General features: G+C 46.4%; 1 long non-coding RNA gene and 5 other non-coding genes across 6 annotated transcripts; 3 read left to right on the plus strand and 3 right to left on the minus strand.

The window, feature by feature from the left end:
- Positions 1-700: 700 nt before the first annotated feature.
- On the minus strand, positions 701-21,114 carry LOC113249320 (uncharacterized). Its single transcript, XR_008957217.1, has 4 exons — positions 21,026-21,114; positions 14,822-20,693; positions 2,246-10,762; positions 701-945 (listed from the first exon to the last, which is right to left on the minus strand). It is a non-coding gene; the product is annotated as an uncharacterized LOC113249320 (long non-coding RNA).
- TRNAL-AAG (transfer RNA leucine (anticodon AAG)) lies at positions 4,182-4,263 on the minus strand. Its single transcript has one exon. It is a non-coding gene; the product is annotated as a tRNA-Leu (tRNA).
- Positions 9,578-9,659, minus strand: TRNAL-UAG (transfer RNA leucine (anticodon UAG)). Its single transcript has one exon. It is a non-coding gene; the product is annotated as a tRNA-Leu (tRNA).
- Positions 15,368-15,440, plus strand: TRNAT-UGU (transfer RNA threonine (anticodon UGU)). The gene has a single exon. It is a non-coding gene; the product is annotated as a tRNA-Thr (tRNA).
- On the plus strand, positions 16,548-16,638 carry TRNAY-GUA (transfer RNA tyrosine (anticodon GUA)). The gene is given in 2 exon segments: positions 16,548-16,584; positions 16,603-16,638. It is a non-coding gene; the product is annotated as a tRNA-Tyr (tRNA).
- On the plus strand, positions 17,827-17,898 carry TRNAP-UGG (transfer RNA proline (anticodon UGG)). Its single transcript has one exon. It is a non-coding gene; the product is annotated as a tRNA-Pro (tRNA).
- Positions 21,115-23,874: the final 2,760 nt, after the last annotated feature.

Below are 23,874 nucleotides of genomic sequence, written 5' to 3' on the forward strand. Positions count from 1 at the left end.
TAAAAATAGAATAGCACGTGTTAATTGGTTCTAGAGAATGAGAATGTTTTTACCTATGTAAGTAGAAGTTTATATTTCACATCAGATCTTCGTAAATATTAAGTATAAAAATAGAACATTTTTCAAAAGTCTAAGGGGATTTCATTTTTATCTTCATTTTTATCAGTTTTCATATAAAGTAAATGGTGACATACAATTATCATAATCATTATCCAGATTCAATAATCTTCAGGGTTTTACTGATTTCTTTATTTGTCCCTTTCTTTTGTATTTTCTTTTCAAAAGTAGGCTCCATACCAGATGTGGGGTTTGAACTCACAATCCTGAGATCAAGAGTCCCGTGCTCTACCAACTGAGCCAGCCAGGGTCCCCTCTTCTATTTTCTTTTATCTGAAGTATGATAAAGCAAACCTAGATGTCATGTATCACCACTATTTATATTTCAGCATGATTTCCTAATCATATGAACATTTATTGCATATCCACAAATTTATACCTAATAAAATTAACATTCATTCTTTTGTACTTTAATACATACTGCATATTGAAATTTCTCTGATTTTCTCAAAATGGCACTTAAACAGGTTTTCAATCTGATCAGGAGTGAAACAAATTTTACACATATATTTGGTTGGTTTGTCTGTAAGCCTCCTCTCTTTTATTTTATTTTTTAATTTTTTAAGATTTTATTTATTTATTTGACAGAGAGAGAGACAGCCAGCGAGAGAGGGAACCCAAGCAGGGGGAGTGGGAGAGGAAGAAGCAGGCTCATAGCGGAAGAGCCTGATGTGGGGCTCGATCCCAGAACACCGGGATCACGCCCTGAGCCGAAGATCACGCCCTGAGCCGAAGGCAGACGCTTAACCGCTGTTCCACCCAGGCGCCCCGCCTCCTCTCTTTTAGATCATTCTCTCTCTGTCTTTCTCTGTCTCCTCTCTCTTCTCTCTACCAATGAGATATTAAAGAGATTAAATTAGTTCTTTCAGACAATGCTGTACATTCTTTTTTAGTCTAATGCTTTCTTTTGTTGTAACTTATACTGCTCTTCCATTTCTTGAAACTAGAAAATTAACTGTTAATGCTTGATTAAGTTCAGGTCAGAATTTTTACAAAAGTACTTCAGAAGCAATGCTGTGTACTTCGTGTATTGAGTGTCACCTCAAGAGGCACATAATGATTCAATTTTAAATGTTAATGTTGGTCAGTGGGTTCACATGCAGAGAGCTTGATCTGTCCACTGTAAATTCCTCCATCAACTTATTGTTAAATATTAATATCATCACAGCTAAATCATGACTTCCAATGTTATATTTATTCCATATTTACTGGCTAGATTTCCTCTTCATAGAACTTTTATTCACCAACTAGAACTACTTAGTTATCTTACGTAGAATTTACATATAATAGGTAAGGATGATGCTTGATTCTTACCCATTAATTGCCAAATTCCAGATTAAATAATTTTCTCCCTCCCTAGTTATCCCCACTGGTGATCAATGAGTTGTTCTTCTTTCTGCATTTGAGAGAACATTATATGTTTTTATATTCAATGTATTGCGGTAAGTATTCCTTTTGGTCATTAGTTTTTTCCATCTTTGGCCAGTGGAGACTTGTTGGCTCCTGAGAACTTTTGATATGGTCCAGTAGTTTTCAGAAATTCTTGCTTTCTTGCTAGGTCTCCGTGTATGTTTCCTGCTCCAAATCTGAAATCAGATAGTCTTCTAAGAAGCCATAGTTCTTTTTAATCAGAATGGTTTTTAGAGACCACAATATTTCAGTTATTTCATGGAGCAGCGATTCTCTTTTCTCTGTAAACTGTAGAAGAGGCATATATATATCTGTCTTCTCAATGGGGAATCAGTAACATGTACCCAGCAGGGTTGTGAGGATGTCCCTCACGAATCAGACACCTGCTGTAGATTGCATTTTTTGTACTTTTTAGTATGTAAGAGAAATTTAGAGGGTGGATTTTTTAATTTAAAAAACATCAAAACATTGGCAGTGGTGGAATTCAAATTCATTAATCCAAGAGACTGTAGCCTAAACCCTGGGCATTGAATCACTCTGCCGCATTATCTCATACTTAACCTCTTCACTTACCTTCACATTTTCTGGTCTAGACGAGGGTGGTTGAGTTGAGTGGCACCATTTGTTTGAGAAGATAATTATTTGCATTCTAGAAAGTGAAATCCCTGAGGACCAACCTAGAGCCAAGCACAATCCTGGGCAAAAAATAGCCACTCACCGATTTGTTAAAGACGCACACGACTTGATCTACGTCACCACCCAGGAGCACTGGAGGGGAGGAGCTAAGGAGGAAAGAGAAATGTCCACTCCCACACGCCACCCATGCACCCAAATTTCAGCTCTTTACACCACTCATTAGCATGATACCGACAGACCTAGGAAGAGCCGTGCGTGGAGACTCAGAGTGACTGTGGGTGTAAGGCGAGCCCAGTATCTGCTCCCCTTATTGCTGGAAGAATGTGCTGTTTTTATCTGATAATGGGATCGTAATAGCAGCGAACCAGTACGCTGTCGGGTATGATCCTGAAGAATGAAGAAGAAACAACTGTTTGAAAGAATATTCTCGGTAAGCAATCAAGGATGGCATCTAGGGCACAGAGGGCAGAGATGGCCCAGCTAGGATCTCGCATATGTCATCCATAGCAACCGGAGGCAAAGAGACACTCAGACGCAGGTCGATGGGGACCTTGTAGAAGTTCTCGTGTGGCTGCTTCTGTTTTCTCGGGGAAATGGAAGGCAGAGGATGAGAATGTATGAGGAGGTGTTGGCTGTTTTGAGGACACAGGAGGAGGGGTGAAAGAACAGTCTTTAAGAATGTATAGTAAAGGGCTTGTGAAAAACAGTAAGATATGCTTGAGATCACTGCTATGAATTTAAACAGTCTAGCATCACTTTCTCTCCATTCTAGTGCGGCTAAGTGAGTGCAGGGACTGGATGCTTTCTTTAAATAAGGATTCTGATTTTTTGTTAAGTGAGTACGCCTAAGCAGAAGAGGGGACAACCATACTCAAAGTCCCAGATCAAGAAGCCCCCAGAAAACTTGAAGTTTCTCTTCATCATTCTTTTAAGGACATGCGCCACCTCCGTTTCTTCACCCCCTCCTTGAAATGAAGTTTCCCTCTTTGCCCAAAGGCTCTCTCTTCTTCACAACCTCTCTAAAGAGACACAGAGAGGGTCGACTCTTAGATTGAACTTGGGTTGCAGTGGACACCAAATTCCACCCATCCACTCTTCGGGGCTCCCTAACCACATGCACAGATCACGAAGTTCTCACAGTTAAAGAGGTAAAAATGTCTAATATGAGTTTGGATTTGGGGTCTAAACCTTCTCCAGCTCTTCGAGAGCAAGCATGAGCTAATATTCCAAGTTGGTTGTCAAGGATCCCTGACTCAAGTCTGCAAGAATTGAAACACCTCCCTCCTCCCATGGGTATTGCCTCCTTGCTGACAGTTTCACTCAGACCCTCTCCTTCCTTCTCATTTCCAAGAACAGAAATAAGACCTGGAGGGAAGGGGAGACACTGCTTCGAGAGACCAGAAGTGGGGCTTGGGAGTGGGGAGGCAGAAACGGGAGGGGGGGCCTAGAGCTAACAGGCCAAGGGGGACCTGAGGACCAAGGAGCCAGCTCTGAAGTTGCTGGTGTGTGCCGGCGACAGTACAGACCCACAGGTCTGAGCCCTGTGCTCTTGCCAAAGGAGTTGCCCCCTGAAGTTCACTCACAGACTGGCTGCAGAGCCTCTGCGCATTCCCGCTTATGAGGGGAGAAATGTAAAACAAAAGAAAAAGCACTCCTTGTCCTTTCCTAGCCCTTCTATCAATCCTCCTATCGATCCACGTGTGGCAGTTACTTCTGTGGACACACCTGCCACTGTGAAGTCTTAAAATTTGTTTCTTCCTGACCCCTAACCTCCTGGTGATCTGGGTCTTTGGAGATTTATATCAAAACACTGCCAACTGGCAAGACTTTCCAGAGCACTACCTGGCCAGAAAACAGGGGCCCTCTGAGCTAGAACAGTCTGAAATGAAAGCTCACCCTCGACCCTCCTGCACTACTCGCCCACTCACCCCACATCCAATCCAGTGCTACCCTACCAAGGCATTGGGGTGATTATTCGTCGTCTTTTATTCTGTTTCTCAACTGGCGAAAGTTTTGCTTGGCAGCGGTGGGATTCGAACCCACGCCCCCGAAGAGACTGGAGCCTTAATCCAGCGCCTTAGACCGCTCGGCCACGCTACCATGCACTGATGGTGGCTCTTCCTTTTTTTTTTCTGATAGTAACTACCTTTCTTTATGTCTCAGCTCGGTCGCACAGATTTGTGTTCTGAAGTCCTAACCTTAAGAGCAAGTGGAGGAAGGGTTCGGAGAACAGCAGGGCTCCTCAAGGAAGCTTACTCCCCCACCCCCGCCACCTCCCGCAGGCTCTGCATTGTTCATCTCCTGCCCGGGGTTTACAAGGGGGGTATTTTACCGAGAGAACGAAATTTGTAACACAGTAGAAGGCTGTGGGCCTTTTGCAGGTGCCGACTATGTTTCATTCTTGTTGGCTTCCTCTCAGTCTTGCTACAAATTTCTTAGGAAGATAAAGGAAGATTCAAGCTAATTAAGGCCACAAAATCCTACCTTCCAGGGAGCGTAACTTACCGAATGGAGATTTAGGGCATTTGCAAATGCCTGAACACCTACTTAGAGCTGGAATCTGACCAACAACCTAAAGATGCCGGTGGAACTCTACAGTCCTTCCTTTCACCAGACGAGGTAGCGAAGGGTTCGCACTCGAGGCTCTGCTGAATTATTTCTTCAGAGAACACCAAGCCCTTACATGGTTTACACTTTATTCCTAAAACACTTGGAGATGTCTCCTTTCTGCTCTCAGAGAGAGAGCAGATGCTCATTCCTTTCGAATTTGACGGTTTTAGGACTTTAGGGGTCTCGCAGATCCCCGCGCTGGCATCTCAGCATTGCAGTAGCGACCCTGTGACACTGCTCTGTCTGCTCCGGAGCTCGTGCGGGGAAAGGTCCAGGTGAGCAGAGACCGCAACACTCAAGTTCTCTGCCGGCGAATTCTGCCTGTCTCAACGCACCGCTCAAAGCCATGCCCAGGCCCCTGGAAGAAACATCCTCTCGAGGCCTTCCTCCAAGCCCAGTGACACAATGTGCTCATCTTCCCGAGAAAGACATTTTAGTGAGAAGTGACAGGAGAAAGTCCCGCAGCTGCACAGAGGCCAGACTGGGGCTTCCAATCCCCGCAGCTACCCTCTCCTATCAGACAGATTTCATAATCACAGAATATTCTGCCCCTATTTACAAGTCGCCTTCATGTGATAGCTGACAACATTTTTCAGGAGCATTCGGGTTCCGCCCGGTTTTGCCCCGACACATTACATCCAAAAGAATCACTATCTCCCTAGAGCGGTAGTTCTTAACTCTGTCCGTTCCTGAGAGCACATGCGGAATTTTAAAAAATCCTCACAGGGAGGCCGCGCTCTAGACCAATTACACCCTAATCTCTAGGGGTGGTATTCAGGCCCCGGGGTTTTACAGCTTCCCAAGTGCGGCCAACAGACGTGTCCTGCAGGTCACGTCAGACCGGCTGGAGCCAGAGACTGTTTCTTTGGACACCTGCTGTGACACCGCCAGGAAAGCTCGTCGCCAGGTTCAATGCCTGGGTGGCGGTTGCCAGCTGCCGCTTGGTTCCCATCACCAGACCACAAACCACAGCCCGTGGATTGCCAAGGACCGCAGATTACAATGAGAAGCCACGTATAGGAAGGACTCTTCCCTAGTCCCTCTAGGTTCCTCTATTTGTCTTTCAGTGTCGTATTTTTATCCATCTCAGGATGAACGAGGGCTCCTCACTCTCTTATCTCCTCCCCCACACCCGGGGTGAACTCTGGATTAGCGCCTTAGTTCTAGGAGCAAATACATCCCTAAATGACACCTGAGAACGGGCTTTCCAGTACTGGATTGCGTGGATCTTAAAGGTTCATTTAATCCTCGGAGGCTATCAATATATTCTAAAGTATTGACTTTTCCCTGGCCTTTTACACAGGTTATAGAAGAGGTGGGACAGAGAAGCCCCTCGCAATGTCACTGTGCTCTTCCCAAAGCTTCAGCCCGGGGAATCTGGGAGACTGTCTGAGGCCGGGAACCTTGGGGGAGAGTCTGGAGCCACTCAGAGCAATCTGCACAGACACTTTAGAGATTTTCCAGGTTAGGAGAGTCTAGAGGTCGTAGTGGGTATTGTGCTGGATAAATCCGAGGTGCGGGGCAGGGAGAGAGGGGCGTGGTAGCGGGGGCTGCCTCCAGACACAGATGCGCGGGCTGCATTTTCGCGGATTCTGGTCCTATCTGGTGGGGGCGGGGCGGGCGGAGCCCAGGGCTTGGTCTTCGAGTGTGATGGCCTGGGGAGGATGAATTGTAATCACTTGAGCCTGGGGACAACTATCTGTTGCTTCTTCCTTCTGCGGTTTTTGTTGATTGTGGATCAACAAAACGAAGGTCTCTCTTAGAAGAATACAATAAGAAGCGTAACTCAGGGTAGCGCACCAGGCAGCGGCTAAAATGTGAAATCCAGTCTCCTCCCCACCTGGTTGAATCCACAACACATAAAATAACAATGTAACTGAATCCAGTGGTATTTATGCCAGAAAAACAAAGTTGATTTAATATTCAAAATCAATGTGATTTATTATTTCAACAGACTAAAAAAATCATATGATCTTACCAAAAAATGCAGACAAAGCATTTGACAAAGTCCACTTTCATTCCTGACATAAACTCTCAGCAAATTAGGAAAAGAAGGAAACTTCCTCAACCTGATAAAGGGAAGCTATGAAGAACTTCACACTTCGTGATATAAGACTGAATGTTTTCCCTGTAAGATTGGGAGCAAATGTAGACATCTGCTTTCATCACTTTTGTTCAACATTGTACTGGGGATTCTTGTCCTATCAATAATGGGGAAAAAATTGAAATAGAAGGCATCCAGGTTTAAACAAGTAAATCTATTTTTTATTCCAAGAAAATGTGAAAGGCTATGTAAAAATCCTACAGAATCTGCAAAGCTATAATAAGTGAACCTAGCAAAGTCGTTGGAGACAAGGTAAATATTAAAATTAATTGCATATATTACTGTTTATACTATATCTGCACATGTATAATTGTACCTAGCAATGAACAATCAGAAATTGAAAATTTAAAAAGCAATTCAGTTTACAACAGAATCTTTAAATATGAAATACTTAGGGACAAAATATGTCCAAGATTTGTACACACACACACACACAAATGCTGAGATGGATGAAAGAAAACCTAAATACAAGGAAAATCATTTCACATTTGTGAATGAGGAGACTCAATATTGTTAAGATATAAATTATCCCTAAATTGACTTATAGATTCAATGTAATCTTAATCAAAATAACAGCAAATTTTGGCTTTTATTTATTTTTTAAGACAAGTTTTTAAAATTTTAAGACTTATTTTTAGTAATCTCTACACCCAATGCAGGGCTTGAACTCACAACCCCCATGTCAAGAGTCACTTGCCTTCCAGCTGAGCCAGCCAGGCACCTCTGGCTTTCTTTTGTTTTGTTTTACTTTTAGAAATTGACCAGCTGATTCCAAAATTCACATGGAAATTCAAAGACAGCATGCTCAAAACAACTTTAAAAAGAACAATAAAGTTGAAGCAAACTCACTCTGCCTAACATCAAGATGTATAAAAGCTACTATAATCAAGACTATAGTATTGGCATTAAAATATAAAAAAAAAATAGTCTATGTAACAGGAGTACAGAGATAGAACCACACAAAATATTATCAATTGATGGTTGACAAAGTTTCAAAGGCAATTCAGTAGAGAAAGGTAGCCATTTTTAATTTACTTCTTATTAAGTTTTTTATTTTAACTCCAGTATAGTTAGCATACAGCTTTATATTAGTTTCAGGTGTACAATATAGTGATTTAATAATTCTATATATTACTGAGTGCTCATGATAAATGTACTCTTTAGAAAGGTAGTCTTTACAACAAATAATGTTAAAAAATTGATCCTTACTTCACACCACATAAAAAATTAACTCAAAATGAATCATAAACCCAAACCACAAAATATTTAGAATGAAATCTTTGTCACCTTGCATTGGGGAAAGATTTTTTTAGATGCGACACCACAAGCATGATCCATAAAAGAAAAACGTGATTAATTGTACTTCATCAAAATTAGAAAACTTCGCCCTTCAAAAGCCACTGTTGAGGTATTGAGTAGACAAGCCACACAGTGGGATATAATAGTTGCACCCTCAATCTTTAAGGATGATTTTGCCTCCCAGGGGACGTTGATAATGTCCGGAGACATCTTCAGTTTCATAACTGGGACAGTATCACGGGTATCCTGTGGGTAAAGACCCGTGATGGTACTAAACATCCTAGAATACACATGACCCCCACAGTAAAGAATTATCCAGTCCGAAATATCACTATTGTTGAGGCTGACTAGAGTAAAAAGCCACATGGACAATCTTAATTCTTGCCTCCTTTAGGGCACAGGCCAGTCAGATTCCAAGCATCTACTAGAATGAGCTCATAACTCCTTCTTGAAGTCGGGAGGAGGGGACAGTGCCTGGATTCAAATCTGTATGTAGGTATCCAAATCATGCCCAATGCACCTCTGGGTACCAAGGGCTGTACACGTACATGGGGCAGGAAAGGCATTGCCCTCGAAGGCCAGAAAGCGAGACTGTTTCTTAAAGAGCTCAAATTCCGACTTCAAGCCCATCCTAGGACTCTTTTCGGGCTAGGCGGAGTCGGGTCTTCCTTGCCTGGCTAAGCCCGGTTGTTGAACCACTTCCCTGAGCTGGCGAGCAGCGCCTTCCTCAGTGATGAGCTTCCGGCTTAACACATCTTTGCTGTCCTGACGGTGGACTCGGAAGGGGAGACGGAAAGGGACGGGGCGGGGGGGCGAAGTAGTGCGAACACCAGAGGAAAGTGGAAGGGGAAATAAGACAGAACACCCTCTAAGTAACCCATTAGGGGTCTGACAGGCAGCAACAGGGACCACAGAGACACTTCGGGAGCTGTGTGCAACTGTCTGAAGTTTTTACTTTAGCTCTGAGTGGGACTGCCGAATTTTTTCGAGTTAACTCTTGAGACAAAGGCTCACTTCACTCCCTGCTCCCCTCTATGCCCCACCTTACCGTTTACTGCACTTTCAGGGTTCTGTCAAGATTCCAAAACTATCTCCCCTCTCTAGAGTGCCCCAGGTTAAATGCCATCCCTTTGGCAAGCAAGGCCTTATTCCCTCCCTTCCGGACAGAAGGGGGATCGAGGATCCGGAGGAGTGTGTCTTTTAGTGATCTGCTTGATTTACGAGCTCCCTGCCGGTAAACTGAGTCATTCATTCGCTAGTCGCATTCCGTCAGTTTAGAGCCAAGTATTTAGAAAATTCAGATATTAGCTTTTAAGAATTGGTCAAATCCCGTAGGAATCTACACTTTTATTTGAAGTGAAGATGAAGGCTGTGACTACTTAACGTTTAGAAACAAAACCCTGGCAGCGGTGGGATTCGAACCCACGCCCCCGAAGAGACTGGAGCCTAAATCCAGCGCCTTAGACCGCTCGGCCACGCTACCAACCCCACGAGGGAGTTTTGCCTACACTTCCTAGTTATATCTTTCTGCTCTTTATTCAGCATTGTCCTCTGAACCTCTAGCCTGAGACCAAGACTGGAGATACTGCCAAAGGACTCTAAGGAAGAAATTCTTCCCTTCCTCCTCCTCTCCACTGGAACCCCAACCTGCATCCGCCCACCCGCGGAACAGCTCTTCTCACTCCAGAAACCGAAGGGAAAGATCTTTGAAACAAACCATCCGCTCCGGAAGCGAAGCTCTTGGGAACTAGAGCGTAAGAGCCCTCCGAAGACAGGGGTCGCGTCAGCTTCCTCCTGCCCCCCAGTGAGCGCTCAAAAAGTATTTACTGAACGGAGGAATGAATTCTTTTTGACTTCAGACCGCTTTGGGGTTGGGGTTAGGGGGTAAAGGGTGGTGCTGGTGGTGTAAAGAAGACCAACGCTGCAGTCTTTGCTAGATTTTGAGTTTGATACTTTTCAGTTCTGAAGCCAGAAAAGAAGTATTGAAGCCTCCAGGAAGCGTGGAACGTGAGTTAAAAGGACCAAGAACAAAGCTTGACTCCTAGCTCCCTTTTGCTCCTTGAGACCCGAGCGCAGAGAGGCGGTGCCAGTCTATGCACGCTTCCTCGTCTTGGCGGAGCAGGGTCTGCAAAGGCTTCCTCCCCCAATTCTGCTTCAGAGTGGCTGGATTCCTGCGGCTGGGAAGCCTTCGGTACCTTTCCTTAGAACCTATAACTCTTCGTCTCGCGAGAGGTCCCCTTTCCCCTGAGCAGTTGTAGCCGGGTGGCTGCTGTTAACTACTGGCGACTGGGGAAGGAGACGGCTGGAGACGCCTTTATCTGGGGACAGAGCCCAGATTCTGAGCCCACACTGGTGCTCCTAGCACCCGGGATTCCTGAGAACTCAGCGTGCTCCCCCGCTCCTCATCCTCCCCAGAAGCCCAAGCCTGCAGGACCCGGGTGAGGAGCATAGGAGCAAGGCCAGAATGGAAGAGAAAAATAGATTCTCACCTGCTCTCCTCTTGATCCAGGGAAGAGTAGCCACACCTCGGTTCTCCATACTTTAGCGTTTTGTCTTAGGACCCACCAAACTTCGGTTTCCATGCACCTTATGTGAAAAGGAATTCTTGCTCTTTTTGATTGCAACCAAGTGGAAATTACAGAACGCCAATGTGCTGATGTGTCTCTTTTGCTAGTGTGTGACAGTAGCAAAGGAATTAATTCACAATGACTGCCTAGACTTCAGAGAAAAACAGGTGCCTTTCTCAGCAAAAGGCTGGGGGATGCGGTTGGGGTATGTTTCAGCCTTCTGAAGGTGGAGATTGTGGCTCCCTGGTGACATCCAATCACATTTAGATAAAATTATTTATTTGATAAAATTAGGGATATTTGGGGACAAATTTACACAAAGAGCTTTGAACAGGGAGGTTGTATATGTTTATGTTTTATGTTTCCCTCTCTTTTACAAATATCCAGTCTATGGCAGGGAAGAAGCACCCAGACCTGGGTTACTTTCTTAAAAATAGACAATAGCCATTGTCTCTTAATCAATTATGCTTCCTAAGAAAGGGGAAAAACAATCCCATGATGGTGTTGGAGGTTCTCAGGACACGCGAAAGGGATTCTCCCCCAGAGCCTCCTATGCACCCCCCCAAATATACAGAAAATGTGACCTTATTTGGAAACAGGGTCTTTATAGAAGTAATCAAGTTAACATGAGGTCTTTAGTGTGGGCCCTAATCCAATAGGACTATTATCCTTTAAAAAAGGAGAAATTTGGGCATAGAGACAGAGATTTCTTTCTCAAATCCCATAAATTTCAACATATAAGAGAAGGGAGAGGAATGGGAGAGCAGTGCTAACTCTGAGATGTTCTGTGGACTCTCAGAAAAAGAACTGCAATGCATTTTGAAGGGTATAGGTGTAGACATGCTGGGGCCAAGGTTCCCTACTGGTGTGGAGACAAATAACTGAAGAGAGGGGGGCAGGGTTTAAAGCATAGAGCAGTGGTAAACCAGGGTCCTGAAACTTGCTTTTCAAATAGGTTGCTGGGTGATGCTGATGTTACTGAGCCAGGGACCATGCTTTGAGAATCACTGCCATAGATACCACTTTTGTATTTTGGAATTCTGATAGAATGAGGAAAAAGAATTGAGGAAGTCAAAGATTTGCAGACATCTTGAGAGCAGTGCCCAGGGAAGACGTGCGCTTGATGTGACAGCAGTGGGAATAAATGAGAAGTCTTATTTATAAGTGAGGGAGAAAAGCCTGGCAAAACAGTGAAGCCTAATGTTAAGGACATTCTCCCAATATTGGAGAATGGTAGTGGCCACTTTACCACCCTTGAGATGCCAATAAAACTTCGACCTATGTTGCCCACCTCTAGAGACACTAGAAGTCTCAAATGAGCCACACAAAACAGATTCGAATGGTTCTATCTTCTGAGTATTAAGTACAAAGAATTCCCATATACCTCCTGCCCCCACATATGCATAGCTTCCCCCGCTATTAACATCCCACATGAGAGTGGTGTATTTGTTACAATAGATGAACCGACATCACACATCATTCTCACACAAAACCATAGTTTACATTAGGGACTCATGTGGTTTCATGTGAATTTTAGGATTGTTCATTTTTATCTCTGTAAAGAATGACGTTGGTATTTTGATAGGGATTGCCTACATTTTGGGTCCAAAATGGGGGTAGGTAGCACTAATGAAATGCAGAAATGAAGTCTTGGGGAGTCACTATGGTTTTTAGTGTCACAAGGTTGGATCTTACAGGTTTGAACCCTGGCCCTCTGGTGCCCAAAGTGGGAATCACATGGGCTGAGAATCTTAACGTGAGCCAAAGGCCCGAACAGCACATCCTTTGAAAGACATGCGACCCCTCCCAGGCAGTTTCTGAGAAGCCTTGCGATGTTCTTTATACACTTTTATTACTCTGATCTCCTTATTACCCAGTCTTAGTTTCCTCACATTCTGTTAAAAACATGAAATCTCTTGCTCAAATCCTGCAATTAAGCTCAGCCTCTTGGGGACTGAAGGCCATTCCATCCCGGCCTTAGAAAAGCAGAGTCTTATAGACTTTTAGCATCCCCTTTTAGCATCCCCGTAGCCTATCCTACTTGCCAAGACCTGAGAGCATCCAGACGCAGCTCAGACCACACCCAGGGCTTGCTCAGTCTACAGAAAAGCCAAAAGATGGGTGGCACTGGTCGTCCACTTAGCAGGACAGAATGAGACTTCTCTGAATGGAAAGTGTGCTTCCTTGGGAGTCTGAAACCATGCGCTGGCTGGAGAAAGGAGGTTGGACATTTTCTGGAGGAAACCTGCCCTAGCAGAGCCGAATGCACATGCCATGTCAAACTGATTCTACCTAGTGTTTGGCTGAGGACATTGCCTGAGAGATTCTCACTCTCAACAGGTAACCATATGTTTATGTTTAGGTAACTCCTCCCCTTTTCTGTATAGATAATCTGTGTGCTGGTATCTGGCACACCATTTAGTGACCACATCCAATGAGAACTGGCACCTGAATTCAGTCTGGTTTCCTAGAATTTACACTTAAACTGAATGAGAGCTGGAAGGCTCTTGGAGATTTTAGTGCTGGTTTACCAAGAATTCCAGGAAGAGGAAACTAAAAGATTCCATGGTATTCCAGATTTCTGTGGGTTGTAATCTCCTTTTTTCCTCTACACATACCTCTGCATTTGTTTCATCTCCATTTCAAGTACTTATTAATGCCCTGATATGTGCTGATCACTTTGTTAGGTATTTGGAGACTTAGAAGTATGAATCATACAAGCTTCCCCTCAAGGAGCTGAGGGAGAAGCTGAGGACACTACACTAATGCATATGATTCTTAAAACAAAATGAACTTAGTAGGCTATAGCTAAGTGCACTGAATCTCCTTCCCTTTTTCTTTGCCTTCTCATTTATTCTTTCTGTCTTCTGTAGCATTTTCCAAAAGATGGACATAGGTGGGGCGCCTGGCCGGCTAGGTTGGTGGAACATGTGACGCTTGATCTCACGGTTGGGAGTCCAGCCCCACACTGGGTGCAGAGATTTCTTAAAAATAAAATCTTTAAAAAAAAAAAGATGGACATAGGAATAGACGGGAAACCACAATTTAGAAGTAGTTCTGGAAAATAAAAAAATAAAATTAAAATGTGTGCATATAAGATGAAGAAGTATGGGAAGGAGAACAGAACGATTTGGCAATTTCATAAACAATTGAATGTATGTTGAAGGGGTAATGTCAATATGGATGCTTACTTCTAGGTGCCGTGGATCACCTGCATTGTATCTGTCCTGTTTGGTATCTTGAGAGTGGGAGCGAAGAGGAAGGAATGGCAAGGATAAAAAAAGTATCCCGGGTTTCAGAGGAGAGAAGAGATGACATCTACTCTGTAAACAGCAAGGGCATTGTGAATTATAAGAACATTGAGATGGGTTTTCCAGGGTAAGTGGTGTTTGATAGGTATGGTGAAATGAAACATTCTAGCTGGTGAAGCAAATGATCACAACTGAAAAAGGTGTGAGTTCTATTTGGAGAATTATAAGCAGATCAAGTTGACTGGAACTCAGATCTGTTGGCAATATACAGCTGTCATTTGGTAAATGTTGATCTAAATATTAGAAGTAAAAGCAGTAAGGTAGAGAGGCACATACGGAGAGTAATTTAGTGTAGTTGAGAGTCTTTAAGTTGAAAACAATGTTTGCTAAAATAAAAAAAAAAAAAGGAGGATTTCTGTGATAATCCAGGAAAATCTCATAGATTCCAAGAGTGGAACCCACTGAGGCCTCTGGAGTGCGCCATACCTAGAGACTGAGAAGGTGTCCGGGCTCCCTTTCTTGCTATCCCCTCTCCTTGTGCTTTGGCACGCTCTCTGTTGTGCTCTTTCTATGGTGATGCTTTCTCTGCTTCTCAGTTCATGTGGTGGAATATGATTGACCTTACAGCTCCTACCACTCCAACTTCCTTTCTAGGAATTGTGGGCTAAGTAATTTGGACCAAACTCCTTGAAGAAAAATGATTAAAATATTGGATAAGATTTTACCAAATCTCCTCAAAAGCATCAAAGTACTAAAATGGTAGCAAGAAACTACGTGGCCAGAATCTAAGCAGAAGATGGAATCTGAGAGATAAGGGTAGCACTGACCTTGTAGCTCTGTAGGCTAACTTTGTAGCCTTATTCCTAGTGCACAGTCCAGCACAGAATTGGGAGTTGAATTAAATAACGAATTAACAAAAGCTTGTTCTGGCGGAGACTCGAACTGTAAGAAAGGTCCCTATACGTAAGGAACTTGAGGAAGGAGGTTGAAAGTCGGTGGCTATCCTGAGTCAAGGAGAAAATTAGTGGCAAGGCCCAGTTTTCAGCTGAGAGACCTGCGGTAGTCAACTTCCTCTACGCCGCATTTCTCTTCTTAATTTTCAGACTGCGGCCGGGGGGCGGGGGGCGGCGGGACGTGGCTGTGTTACAATGTGCTGGGTTAGGCAGATTTCTCCAATCTTAAAATAGAGGTGGCTGTTATCACTGGCCCTCATATTCCGTTATCCCTAGCAAGAGCCCGCAGACCAAATTCCAATAGTAAATAGATCGAAACGGAGTTCGGCTTTTGTCTATTTCCTACACTTAATTCCTCTAACAAAGGCCCAGGATAGAAACTTCCCTTTTCAAAGTAAGAAGCAAAGCGACTGCTTGCAAGGCCCTATAGCTCAGGGGTTAGAGCACTGGTCTTGTAAACCAGGGGTCGCGAGTTCAAATCTCGCTGGGGCCTTCCGGAGGCTGATCATTATTTTAAATCCTTACTGGACACCCCCCCCCCGCCCCGCCCCGCCCCAGTAACTTTAACCCCTGCAGAAATTCGGTTCCGCTCTCTTCTCGCCGCAGCCCTGACTACCCGAATAAACCACGCTGAGCAGCTCCGCCGCCTCCCACGCGCTACTGCGCAAGTGCGGTTCTGCGGCCTGGAGCGCGGCGGAGTCCATTACAAGCCGCGGGAAGCGCCGCCTGCCTCCGTGGACGCCCGCGCTGTGCTGAGCCGCCGCGAGAGCCCTTCCCGAGGGCGGCGGGAGAAGACCGTAGGAGTCGAGCCACGTCCCCCGCCCTGCCCAGGCTTGGAGCCCAGAACAAGCTCCCCTCCCCGAAAGGGAGGAGGCGTCCGCGGGAGGCGTTCGGGAGAGAGTAGGCTGTCCAGCAAGGTTTCCTGTTTCAGTGGGAAAACGGAGGTCGAGACTTGGGTCACTAAGTTTGTTATTGACTCAAAGGAATTGCGGCTGCTTCTTTGAAAAACCTTACAATATTTTCTCCAGAAGTCCTTTCTCGCAGAAACATCGGGGTTACCCCTATGTGCTCTCTTCCACGTCCCCTCCCTCCCCGAGTCTGTGGACGTGTAAACGGAAGAGAGCTGCGGGTCGCCTGTGCAGACGCGCCCGGATTCCGAAGCGAGCACAGGAAGTGAGGAAATGCGAGGAGGCGCGAGCGCGAGCCGGGAGGCGCGCCCTCTGCCTGGCGCCCGACCGCGCGGTCCGAACTGTGTGTCCCACTGCCGCACTCCCTAGTTGTCGAGGCCCGGGTGGCGGCTTCCACGCCACACACATCACGGCGGGAGGTCCCGGGCCGCGCGCTCACTGAAGCCAACGGCCTCCGGGCGAGCAGATGCCCCCTCGTGATGCACGGGGTCTGGGGGTGCCTGTGAGGAGCCCACGGGGTGGTCCTGCTTTGGAAGCCCCTCCCTGAAGCAGGGGAATCCGCAAACCCCAGAACTGCGGGCGGGACTTTCTCACAAGCTGGTTTTATGATTGCGATGGCCGCTCGCCGGCAGAAGATCGTTCCTCTGTAGGTATCCTGAATAGGTGCCTCTAGAGAGGCGCTTCCCGTGCCCCCTTCGATAGCTCAGCTGGTAGAGCGGAGGACTGTAGTGCGCTTCCTGTGTAGGCATCCTTAGGTCGCTGGTTCGATTCCGGCTCGAAGGAGGAGCTGCAGTTTTGGGGTTTGCGGTCCTGCAGGGAGCCGTTCTCTTGTTTCCCCCGGGGCTCTTTGTCTGCTGGAGTCGACTTCTCCAGGCCTTATTCCTGTCCCAAAGACGAAGTTTGAGCTCGCCAAGCACACGTGAACAAATGGATCCCATCGGGCACAGTTTCTTATATAGCGAGGAGGCGAGTGTGCGCCAACTTTGTCAGCCAATTGCAAGAATTCTGAGTTAACCTTCCTTCTGAGGTTTCTTTTGGCTTCCTAGTTGATCCTCGACTGCTGCCCGAAGTCCACGGTTCGGAGACCCAAAACCTCTAGTTGATAACAACACGTTATATATAAACGCTGTGTGCGCATGTCTGCGCCGTGGGGCCTGAGGGGCTCCAGTTTGCGGAAGAAACCGCCTGAACTGGGACCCTCGTCCCGAGTGTGCGCCCCACTCCATACACACATCTATTCAGGGGGAGGCCCTTACACGGCAGTTTTAGTTTATTTGTCTTTTTATACATATTTATAGTTGTACAAAAAGATTTTGAGCCAGAGCCGGAAAGGACAACAGGATTTGAAGCGAGCTGGGCTGAGACTGGGAGAAAGAATTCCAGACCAAGGAAACGAGTGAAACAAAGGTGGGGAGATGGAACACTTGATTCTCCTTCAGGGGCCTGGACAATCCGAACACACGCCAGGCTGGCGCCCTCCCACCGATTCTGGCTCCTGTGGTATTTTGATGTCCACCGTTTCCCGCCCCTAGGACGTTAGGGGGCGCGACGTAGTAGCAGCCTGACTCGCTTCCCGCGCGTCCAGCCTGGGGCTCAGGACCCTCCAGCCTCGCAAGCGAGCTCCGCTCGGGTCCTCGGACTCCCGCCGCTTTTCTTCCAGGTTGCCGCCAGGCTCCCGCCAGGAGCTCGCGCCTAGAGCCGTCCGGAGGTGCTCGGTGGAGCTCACCCACGCGGCCTGCGGTCTGGAACCTGCCCCTCTTCACCCCGTCCGGCCTCTGGATCGGGGAGAATAAACGAGGCTAGCACCCGAGTCAGGCTTCAAAAGAGTGGGACTTCATGAAGATGGGAGAAAGGGAATCAAAGCAAAAAGTAAATGTCACAATGTGGCACGGAACTCCGAAGCAGCCTCGTGGCGAACTGCAGACGGGAAAGTACTGTTCAAAGGAAACATGGAGAGGTGCTGGGAGTCGTGGCTCGTTGGTCTAGGGGTATGATTCTCGCTTTGGGTGCGAGAGGTCCCGGGTTCAAATCCCGGACGAGCCCCAGCTTTTGGCTTTTCTCCTTCGAAACTATGCAAAAGTTCAGTTCTGTACAAACTTTCTCGCTTCCCGTCTGTTCTGCACAAGAGAGGTGTGCTGTAACGCGTGCGAGAGGGGGCTGATGAGCTGTGCGGGGAGAAACTGCCTGGTCTTCTGGACTCTCCGCCAGCGGACACGTCGGAGGGACCGCCTCGCTCCCGGGAGCAGGGGCAGGTGTCCCAAGTCCCGCTGTCCCGGAGGCCGTGTCCTCGCGGCCGCTGCGCGTGGGGCTCGGGTCCGCAGGCCCTCTCCTTTCCAGGCAGGGCCGCCCGCGGCGCCCACTCCAGAGGCAGTCCAGGCGGGAGGGGCCTCCCGGGAGAAACAGGGCGCGGTCCCAGCCGCACAGAGGCCCCGGCGCCGCCCTCCTCTCGCGGCTGCATCCCCCGTCCGTTCGTGGACACGCAGGCACTCCGACCCCACCCAGGATCCAAAGCAGGATTTAACAGGACGTCTTTGAGTCTTCTACCAGCTCCCTATCGTCGTACAAGGGGGGGTGAGAAGCCGGTGAGAAAAACTTCTTTCTACCGCCCTGCGCGTTTCTGCAGCCCTGTTCGAGGCCGAGGTGGGTTCACATCCTGCTCTCTCTCCTCCTCGTCAGTAGTTTTACCAAGAGCGTTTTGGCCCGAGGAGCCCCTTTCTTAGCAGAGGCAGTGTGGGGTTCCTCGGGGTAGGCGTTTGCAGAACCGGGTTGGAGCCGGTGAGGCATGGGAAGGAAGGTAAAAGTCCTGTTCTTTTATGAGTTAGTGAGCCTACATTCCCACCCTGAGATTTATTTCCCGCAGCTGAGCAGAGCCGGCTTCGTGAAAGTCTAGTGCCTAGAATGTAGGCTCCGAGGAGGGCGCAGAATTGGCGAACGGAACGGAGGCCCGGGAAGGCCCCTACTTGCTCAAACCTAAGGATTCTTTACTTGGTACCCAGGTTGATCGCCCGATTTATGAAGCAGACCTTGTCCAGTTTTTGCCAGCATAACTGCCTTTTGGGGATTGCGTTTTTGTTTTCTGGTGACTCACTTCTGTCTCCTCACCCTTAATCCACCAGCAGCCAGTGTTGCAAAATTCTGGGAGACACTGCCAACAGCCTCTTCTCTAAGCTTTCTTACAAGAATGTTGGGATCCTCAATTTTTTTACTCTGAGACGCCATGTCATGTGGGCAAAACAGAGCATCTTTATTTAGGAAGGACAGTAAAATAGTTTCAGTGTCATTCTGGGGACTGGGGAAATCTCAAATGAGGCAAGACCCTCCCTCTGTGTCCTTAAGAACGTTATAATCAAGTCAGAAAGGTAATCACTAGAAACTCAAGTGACATAATTATCTAAACAGCACTGGCCAACTTCCCGAGCCTGGTATTCAAGGAACTACTTAACTACACAGTTACTAGCTAGCTTCTGCAGAAGGACAATTTTGTTACACACTTTATTTTAAGCAACTCTTTTTACAGATAAAATATTTTTGAAATTCATGGAAACATTTAGTAGGTTTCCCTTAAACAGCAACTTCCAGTGGCACCTTTAAAATTAGCTTTAATTTTCTAGAAATTGCTAGTGTGGAATATGAAAGCCGTGTGGTGCATTGGAAAGCTTCTCGTCCTTGGAACACCAGATGTTCCTGGGGCAGTACATGTTTTCTTTCTCTGTTCCTCAGTTTCCTCATCTGTAAAATGAGGGCTTGAGAGATAGTCCTCCAGGCCTCCCTCTTTCTTATTCTATGACTTCACGGGGTGGCAGGGTGTTAGTAAGATGGAACTTCTAGAAAAGAAGGGACTGTAGTAATGTGGACAAGAGCTCTGTAGTTTGGCAGAAAGGATGGGGAAAACCGTTCCAGGAGAAGAAGAATGGCTCTGGCCTTGTTGAAAGAGCAGATGTCTGGTTACGAGCAGGCAAAGGTAAGAGATTCGTCTAGTTGTTGTTGGAAGCACTTGCCCGTGTCGTTCAGAAATTAAAGTAGATGGCTAGGAAAGTGGACCAAAGCGGGCCAATGAAACCCCTCATTAGGGGTTTTCATTTAAGCTGTATTTGAGCAAAGAGCAATCTTTGTTAACAGTTATTCTCAGAAGAACACCTTGAGATATCTGGGAAAGAGAATGGGCACAAAGCCCAGAGTGTGTTGAATAGTGACTGTGTAATTTTTGTCTTTGTTTGAAAATACACGGGCATGTCAACAAGACTTTGGCCCATTCTCCCTCAGTCATAGTGTCCCCCGTTCCTGGAGACGTGATCCTTCTTTTCACGTCTTCATCCTCTTTTAACCATTACTTCTGTTAGTAAATTAGTTTCGTGCTTATAAACTTAAAAAGATGTTAGAGTTAAAACAAATGTAGAGATTAGTCACTTTTCTCCATGACCTAATTTTATAATTTGAAGGACAGAATTAAACATATATACTGTGTATGCAGGGTAAAGGACACCAGCACTTGAGTCCTTAGAAGGAGAACCCTGGGCTTCCTGTGTCTGTGTGCAAGGTGTGAAGAAGAGACACAGGAAAATTTTCAAGTTGAAGCTGTCAAACATTTTTAAAAAATATATGATTGCGCTTTTTCAGTTGACAATTGCTTCACACCTATTATAAGTATGGAAAAGATATATATATAGAGAGAGATATAGATATAGATAGATATCTATATATATAAATATAAAATTCCTTGCTATAGGTATTTTAAAATACAAATGAGTAAGCACTTAGATGCATTTTAATGAAATAGTCAAACTTTTTTTTACCCCAAACCTTTATCTTCTCTTTCATCAAAACCTCATTGTGCCAAGCTGAAAAGAAAAGAAAAGAAAAAGAAAGAAAACAACTATTAAAATGAAAGCAACCACTCACCATTCACCTAACTGGCTTTTTGCTTTGTCAACTATATGGGGGAGGCTGTGAATTCTCCCCAAGTTGTCAAGTGAAATCCCAGAGCCGAGGAAGGGCCCTGGCTGTGTTCAGAGGCTAGAGGCTGCTCCCCCGCACCACAGCACAAAGCTAACATCAGAGGCTGATCTGTTTGTGTGAGTTGGTGTTTGAACTGGTGTTTCAAGCCATGGGACTCTGTGTGTGTGTGTGTGTGTGTGTGTGTGTGTGTGTGAGTGATGTTGGAATGGCGTACCTTATCTCTTCCTTTAGGTGATTTGTCAGAGAAGGATCCTGTCGATCGAGTCATCTTGACCCCCACAGACTGTGGGAGTTGGCTGCTGCTTCTGTCGTCCGTGATTGCTGAAGCCTTAGGGGTGTCGTACGGGCCTGGCAGCGTCGTCCCCACCAGATGACTGGCTCACAGCTCTTTAGAACCCAGTTCTTCAGCATCTACTTAAAAAGTGATATATGATTAATTTAAAACAGGTACCACTCAAGTAGTGGGTTTGCCCACAAAAGGAAAGTCAGCATTAGGGCGCTCTGTTAGATACTAGCAGAGGCCCCACTCTGCCAGCCCCATGTCTTGTCGATTCTCTCTCTACCTGGAGGACTTTGAACGGTGGTATTTGGCGGAACAGTTGTGTGGGCGGACGCCCAACCCTTCCTTCCCAGAGACTGCAGAAACTCTGAGGCCCCAGGTGCTGAGGGAGACGCAGTTGGTGGCTGTGTGCTTGGTCATTTCTCACTTCCTCAGACTTTTTTCCTTTTAGCTCAGAATTTGGGTGGAGATGCAGGAAAAAGGGAGGAGGACAGGGGAAAAAAGTGAAGCTTAGGTGGGACTGTGACTCACCATAGCTGAAAAGCCAGTGAAGTTTGTCTTTTTCAGGTTCACCATGCTGCCCACTTTTCTTCCTCCTCAAATCCTCAGGCCTTCTTTTTTTAGGATTTTATTTACTTATTAGAGAGAGAGAGAGAGAGTATGTCAGTAGGGAGGGGCAGAAGCAGACTCCCCACCAAGCAGGGAGCCTGATGCAGGGCTCGATCCCCAGACCCCTGGATCATGACCTGAGCTAAGGCAGCCGCTTAACCAACTAAGCCACCCAGGCGCCCCCTACCAAAAACTGTTCTCAAGTTAGCCTCTAAAGCACACATGCTTGCACATCACAGACAGCTGTTGGAGGAGTTAATCCTCCTAGGGATTTTTGCATTAGAATAGGGAGCAATGCCTAAGAAATGAAGGTCAGGATTTATCAGTAATGCCAGCAGAGTTTTTCTGGGGAACTTGGAAGCCTTCCTGCTCTACCTGGGAACTGGGCCTACCTTGTTTGGTAACTGTTGCCAAACCCAGTTGTGTCCGTCAGTCTGAAGAGAAGCCACGAGAGTTTGTATGGTTGGGATCTCCCAAGTGAGATCAGATGGTACATTTCTAGAAGCAATGAGAGATAACAAGAAGAACTTGGGGTCTAGGAGTCCGTCACTCTCTGAGATACTAAGAATGCAGAGATGAACGACACAATTATTCTTCTCCTAAGGGTTCCATTGAATGGAGACACAAGAAGATTAATTAATCATCAAAGGATGATGGCTAATGGCCTGTCTGCCTACATAAAGTAAAGCTAGATCCACCCCCCCCCCCCCATGTTGTGAGATCTCCAGATCAGCTCACATTCTTCTCTGAGTTCCTGGAGTTCCCAGGGAGTGTGACCGTATTTGCAAACTAGCCCCTTTAACCTAGACAGTGAGGCTGCCAGTTTACTTCTTTCTTGCTCCACCTCCCTGGGGGAGGTCTATCCCAGCCCTACAGAGGGGCCCATGCTGCTGAAAATGTCTAAAGATGCCAACATGCAGTGTCCTCTTCCTTTTTGATGGAGCAAATGGTCTGGCCTGTTGCTCTCGCTCTTGTCCAGACTTGCCTCGAATCTGTCCCAATGGGATCCTCAGGTGGGGAAGGTACTTTACCTCCCACCCCACCCCATACCACCTCGGGTCAGCCGTGGAGTGAAATTCTTCACACCGACTTGCTGTGTGCTTTCTGAATCTTAGAGAGATTTAATGAAACAACCTTGCTTTTTATGAAAGTTGGTATTGCAGTGCCCTCCTCGCTGTCGGCCCCAGGAGGCCAGGTCAGAGGGGGTGTGGACGAAGCACAACCTAGGCCTTGCCCAGCACTGCTCCATGGCCTTGGCACCTTTCTCCCTTCTCTCATCATGTTCTTCTCTATGGATGAATCCTTTCCTGGGACATCACAGACTCTTACACAGATAGGCTTCACCCAGGCTGACTCAGCAGCTTTTCACACACACCAGGACACATCCGAAGTCTAGAGTCAATGCAGCTTAAGCCGTCAGCTTGGGACTGTCGCTCTAAGCTTGCCTCATCACGGTGTGTACCAGGTACAGAGAATCCCCAAAGGAAGATGTGGGCAACTTCTCCTGGGATGGGGTGGGATTGAGGAGAGCCGGTCAGACTCGGAGGAGGTATTGCTCATGCCAAGTCTGGAAAGACGAGTAAATCCTTTCCCTGAAGATAAGGAGTTTGAGGTCTGACTGCACCATCCCTCTGCTGTTTGATCTGGGAGTTTCCTTCATAAGAAAAACTGATTTACGTAATGCCTACCTCACACAGTCCTGGTGACAGTCAAATATAATCATGTGTGTGAGAGATTCGTGAAATGAAAGGCAAGGACTATTATTATGATTACAATTATTACGATGATTTCAAGTACAGTAATTTTATCGGCAGGCAGCCTGTCTTTCTTGACACCTCAGAGACAGGCAGACCGAAAACTTGAAGGTGGAGGGATGACCACCGAGGGTTGAGGACTTTTTAAACATAGCACTGTTGGAGATTCAGTGCCAGTGGAGGTGGTTACTGAGGGTCTGCGAAACAGTTGGCATCCTGCGCTGCCTGATATTTGAGACTATAGGATCTTTATAAAGAGATCCCAGTAAACTTTGACCCAGTTGGCTTGTTTCTATTCAAGCGACAAATCCACTTTGTGAGTTGACGCGGTCTCAGTGTTGCATTGATGGTGCGGATAATCAATTTTGCAACTGCACTACAAAGAACAGAAGACTGAGTGCTCAGGATTAATCTCTTGTG

Source organism: Ursus arctos, unplaced genomic scaffold, assembly GCF_023065955.2.
Source record: "Ursus arctos isolate Adak ecotype North America unplaced genomic scaffold, UrsArc2.0 scaffold_37, whole genome shotgun sequence".
Taxonomy (NCBI): Eukaryota; Metazoa; Chordata; class Mammalia; order Carnivora; family Ursidae; genus Ursus; species Ursus arctos.